The sequence below is a fragment of the Amphimedon queenslandica genome, unplaced genomic scaffold (assembly GCF_000090795.2).
Source record: "Amphimedon queenslandica unplaced genomic scaffold, v1.1 AMPQUscaffold_13466, whole genome shotgun sequence".
NCBI lineage: Eukaryota > Metazoa > Porifera > Demospongiae > Haplosclerida > Niphatidae > Amphimedon > Amphimedon queenslandica.
In genome coordinates, this window is record NW_003546298.1 from 351408 (window position 1) to 357162 (window position 5755).

General features: G+C 32.5%; 1 long non-coding RNA gene across 1 annotated transcript; it reads left to right on the forward strand.

Annotated features, from left to right (window-relative positions):
- The first annotated feature begins 2247 nt into the window (after nt 1-2247).
- On the forward strand, nt 2248-2978 carry LOC109581043 (uncharacterized). The gene is made up of 3 exons (XR_002184473.1): nt 2248-2596; nt 2661-2718; nt 2785-2978. It is a non-coding gene; the product is annotated as an uncharacterized LOC109581043 (long non-coding RNA).
- Nucleotides 2979-5755: the final 2777 nt, after the last annotated feature.

Below are 5755 nucleotides of genomic sequence, written 5' to 3' on the forward strand. Positions count from 1 at the left end.
TTGTTTTGTAGGTTCTGTACTTTGAAGTGTTTGCTACATAGTGGTACTTGGTTTTTATTGTTTTGTATTTGAGAATTGTGTTTGGCACCCACTGGTATTGTAGTTTTTTTGGTTTTGTGGGTATTGTATTTTTGAAAACACAAATTCCAGTGGGTACCAACCCCACTGGAATTTGCGTTTTCATAGTTTTGTGGGTTTTGTATTGGTGGAATTAGTTTGGTAAACACTGGTATTTGAGTATTTATGGCTTTGTGGGTTTTGTGCTTGTGGAGTGTGTTTAGTGCCACTGGTATTTTGGTTTTTATGGCTTTGTAGGTTATGTATTTTTTGAAGTGTGTTTGGTCACTTACTGGTAAATGGGTTTTTATGGTTTTGTGTGTTCTGTACTGGTAGAGTGAGTTTGGTACGGCTAGTATTTGGGTTTTCATGTTTTTGGGGATTTTCTACTTGTAGAAAGCCTGTGGGTACCCACTGGTATTTAGGTTTCCATGGTTTTGTTGGTTCTGTACTTGGTACCTACTGGTATTAGATTTTTATAGTTTTGTGGGTTCCGTACTTGTGCAGTGTGTCTAGTACACACTGATTATGGTTTTAATGGCTATGTGGGTGCTGTACTTTACAGTGTATTTGGTACCCACTGGTATTTGCATTTAAATGGGTCTTTGAGTTCTGTATTTGTGAAGTTTTTTGGATATGCAGTGGTATTTGGTTTTTAATGGTTTTGTTGATTTTGTACCGGTGAATGGTGTTTTGTACCCACTAGTATTTGGGTTTTATGGGGTTTTGGGTTCTGCATTTGAGGAGTGCTTTAGTACCCATTGGTATTTCGGTTTTTATGGATTTATCGATTATGTATTTGTGGAGTGTGTATGGTATCCAATGGTATTGGGGTTTTCATGGTTTTGTAGTTTCTGTATTTGTGGTGTGTTTGGTACTTACTGGTGGAGTTTTTATGGTTTTGTGGGTTCTGTACTTTGAATTGTTTTTGGCACCCACTGGTATTTGGTTTTTTATGGCTTTGTGGGTTTTTGTATTGGTGAAGTGTGTTTATTATTCACTGGTATTGGGGTTTTCATGGTTTTGTGGGTTATGTATTTCTGGTGGTTTAGTACCAACTTGTATTTGGGTTTTCATGGTATTGTATTTTTGAATGTCTTAGATACCCACAGGTATTAAGGTTTTGTGGGTTATGTATATGTGGAGTGAGTTTGTTACCCACTGGTATGTAGGTTTTAATTGTGGAGTGTTTTTTGTGCTGACTGGTATTTTGGTATTTATGGTTTTGTGGGCTCTATATTTGTAAAGTGTGTTTAGAACCCACTGGCATTTGGGTTTTCATGTTTCTGTGTCAGTATTTGTGGAGTGTTTGGTACCCACTGGCATTGGGATTTTTATGGTTTTGTGGATTCTGTACTGGTGGAGTGTTTTGGTACCCACAGTTAGATTTTTATCGGTTTTTTGGATTCTGTACTTGTTGAGTGTGCTTAATACTGCAGTTACTGCTTTTAGGGTTTTTATGGTTTTGTGGGTTTTCTAGTTGTAGAGTGTACTTGGTACCCCTGGTTTTTGGGTTAAGATGGTTTTGTGGATTCTGTACATGTGGAGTAAATTTTGTACCGGTTAGTATTTAGGTTTTCATGGTTTTGTGGGTTTTGTATTTGTAATGTGTGTTTGGTGCCTACTAGCATTTGGTTTAAATAGTTCTATGGATTTTGTAGATCTTAAGTATGCTTGGGTACCCTCTGATATATGGGTTGTTACAGTTTTGTGGTTTCTGTTCTTGTGGAGTGTGCTTAGTAATTGGGTTGTCATTGTTTCGTTTGTTCTGTATTTATGATGTGTTTGGTACCCACTGGTATTTGGGTCTTTATGGTTTTGTGGGTCCTGTACTTGTGGAGTGTACCAAATGGTGTTTTGGTTTTAATTGTAATATGGGTTTTGTACTTGTATGTGTTTGATACCCACTATTATTTTGGTTTTTATGGTTTTGTACCTGTGCAGTGTGCTTGTTACCCACTGGTATTTGGTTAACATGGTTTTGTTGGTTTAATGTGTCATAAACTACTAAATTGTTAGTATTTGATTCCTTTTTTCCCGGTTTCATAGTATTGTTTACCAGAAGTAATTGATCAGACTGAGTTCATTTGAGGTTCTATGGACTCTGAAATGAGGTTTTATGTTCCCCCGAGTTCTCATAATTTTTTCCTTTCTCAATTTAGAGTATAGTTGAAAACACCATTAGTGATTAATCAGGGTGGGTTTTTTGTTTGAGATTGATTTTTCAAATGATCTTAAACATCAAACTACCTTTTCACTGTTTGTTTTTTTTACATTTTTATAGCACAGTATACAGCAGGAGGAACTGATCTGAAATTGTTAATTTAAGGATATAGTGACTTCTCATGATTTGTTTCTTATTCTCACTTTCATAGTATAGTTTATGCCAGAATTGACTCATCAACCTGGGTGCTTATCATTTGCAATTGCTTTTAGAAAGACACTTTATGTACTACTTCTCATTTTTTGTTTCTTTTTTACTCTCATAGTACAGTTAGTAACAGGAATGACTGATCAGAATGAGTTTTTATCAATTGAGGTTGGCTTAAGAAATGATGTTTTATGTTTTACTGACTTCTAACTATTAGTTTCTTTTTTCTTAGTTTCATAGCATAGTTCTTACCAAAAGTGACTTATAAGACCGAGTTCTTTTCATTTGAAGTTGGTTTCAAAATAACGGTTTTTGTAATACTGACTTTTTACTATTTGTTTTTCCCCATTTCATAGTATTGTTTAAAACACCAGAAGAGACTCATCAGACTGAGTGCTTATCATTTGTAATTGGTTTTAAAAGGCTTTATGTGGTACTTCTCATTTTTTGTTTTACTTACAAAGTATAGTTTGTACCAAAAGTGATTGATAAAACTGAGTTCTTATCATTTGAGTGTAGTTTTAAAATGTTTTATGTACTACACACTTTTGACTGTGTTTCTTCTTTTCTCACCTTTATAGTAGAGTTCATATCAAGTGACAGATCAAACTCAGATCTTATGATATGAATTTGGTTGCAAAATAATGGTTCTTGTATAATTGACTTTTGACTATTTGTTTTCTTTCTCAATTTCATAACATTGTTTAAAATACAGGCTGATCAGCCTAAGTTATTGATAACTTAAGTTTTGTTTTAAAATGTTGACGTACTACTCACTCTGGTTGTGTTTCTTTTCTCAGTTTCAGAATATAGTTTAAAATTTTCAGAATATAGTTTAAAATACCCGACGAGACTCGTCAGACTGACTGCATATTATTTGCAATTGGTTTTAAAAGGCATTATGTACTCCTCATTTTTTGATTCTTTTTTTACTTCCATAGTATAGTTAATAGAAGAAGTGACTGATGAAACTCAGTTCGTAAGTAATTTTTTTGGTTTAAAAAATTGGTTCTTGTACCACTGACTCCTCACTATTTCGTTTATCTTTTCTCAGTTTCATAGTAGAGTTTAAAATACCAGAAGTGACTAATCAGATTTAGTTTTTGAAATATCTTGTTTTCTCTTCTCAGTTTTGTGATATAGTTTATACCAACAGTGAATAATCAGACTTAGTTTTTATCATTTAAGTTTGTTCTTAGAGTGATCTTTCATTTATTGTTTCTTCTCTCAATTCATTGTATTGTTAGACACTAGGAGTGACTGATCAGAGTAGTTCATATCATTCTAGGTTGGCTCTGAAATAATGTGTAATGTTCTTTTCTGTTCTCACAACTTGTTTTCTCTTACTTTCATAAACTGATCAGCAACTGCTCGTATTTGAACTAAAAGTTTAAAATACCAGGAGTGACGAATCAGTCCTCACCTGAGTTCTTATCATTTTCACCTGAGTTCTTATCATTTGAGGTTAGTTTTCAAAATAATGCTTATTGTTTTACAGATTTCTCACTTATTGTTTTTTCTTTTCTCAGTTTTATAGTATAGTTTATACAAGGAGAGTCTCATATCACTTATGAGATGACTCCCATGCTTTCCTTAGTATATCTAGTGGTCCTTGAACCTCTTGACTAAACAATAGTGCAAAGCGACAGAAACCAGTATTGTCTTGTAGCACTTCTCAAAAAGCAGGAAACAAAGGGTATCGAATCAATTTACGACACTTTTAGGGTAGTACCAGTTGATCAAAAGTGGTCTCATTACCTTGACGGGGAGGCGTCTAGCATCTCATGATTAGACTATTGCTAACTTAGTTTCATCCTTTTCATTTGGTTTTAGAGATGTTTAGTTTAATACTTATTTCTCAGTATTTGTTTCTTTTGTCATTTTTATATAATTAAAAATATTGGAAGTGAAAGATCAGATTGAGTAATTTTTTGAAATCATGTTTTATGTACAATTAACTCCTTAGTATTTGATTCTTTTTTCTCGCTTCCATAGTGTAGTTTATACCAGCAGTGACTTATGAGACTGATTTTTGTCATTTGAATTAGGTTTTGAAATTGTTTCAAGTCCTACTCTACTTTGACTATTTTTTCTTTTCTCTCCTTCATAGTACAGTGTAAAATACTAGGAGTGACTGCTGAGATTGAGTTATTATTTGAGGTTGGTATTTCAAATAATGTTTCATGTTTTACCACTGTTCGATTCTTTTTTCTCTGTTTTATAGTATAGTTTAGACATGCTACTATTTAATTTTCTCATTTAGCTTTATAGTGTCGTTTATGGATCGGATCATTTTAAATTCTGCTTACTTTAAATTGGTTTTTAAATGATGGTTCGTTTTGATATTCGTTTGATATTCGTTTCCTTTCTCAGTTTCATTATACACTTAGTTTTCATCATTAAATTTTCGTTTTAAAATTATGTTTTGTGTCCTACATACTTTTGGCTATTGTTTTCTTCTTTTGTCAGTTTCTTATAGCATAATTAAGGAGAGACTGATCAAATCGAGTCCTCATCATTTGAAGTTGGCTTCTAACATAATGTTTTGTTCGTGTAAGTTATCATTTGGTTCTTCTTTTCTTAATTTGACGGTATGTTGTTTACATTACCAGAAGTGACTGACTACACTGAGTTAATATTAGATTGGTTTTTAATGTTGTATGTCAGATTTATTTCTCACTCTTTGTTTTATCTCAATTTTATAGATATAGTTTTTAATATTTGAAGTAAATGATCACACCGAGTTCTTATATTTTAATTTGTTTATAAAATGATTTTTCTTGTTTTACAGACTTCTCACTATTTGTTTCTCTTTTCTTAGTTTCATAGCATAGTTTATACCAGTAGTTTCTGATGAGACAGTTTCTATGATTTAAGTTTTGTTTTTGAAATGATGTCATGAACAACTTATTTCTCAGTATTTGTTTTTCCCTTCTCAGTTTAATAGTATATTTTAAAATACCAGAAGCGACATATTAGAAAGTTTTTATGATTTTACATGGGGTTCTGAAATGACTTTTTGTTTGTCAACATTTTTAGTATCTGTGTCTTTTCTTTATTTATGGTATATTTTAAAATGCAAGAAGTCACTGATAAGACAGTTGCTTTTACTTAACTTTGACTCTGATTTATGTTATGTTCTTTTGAGATCTCACTATTTCTGTCTGCTTTTTTCACCTTCATAGTATCTTTTATACCGGGAGTAACTTTTGAGACTGAGTTCTTATCAGTTGAGTCTGTTTTTAAAATGTTTTATTTTGTACTGACTTCTGACTACTTGTCTGTTCTTGACTGAGTCTCATATTAAAATAACAGGAGTGACTGATC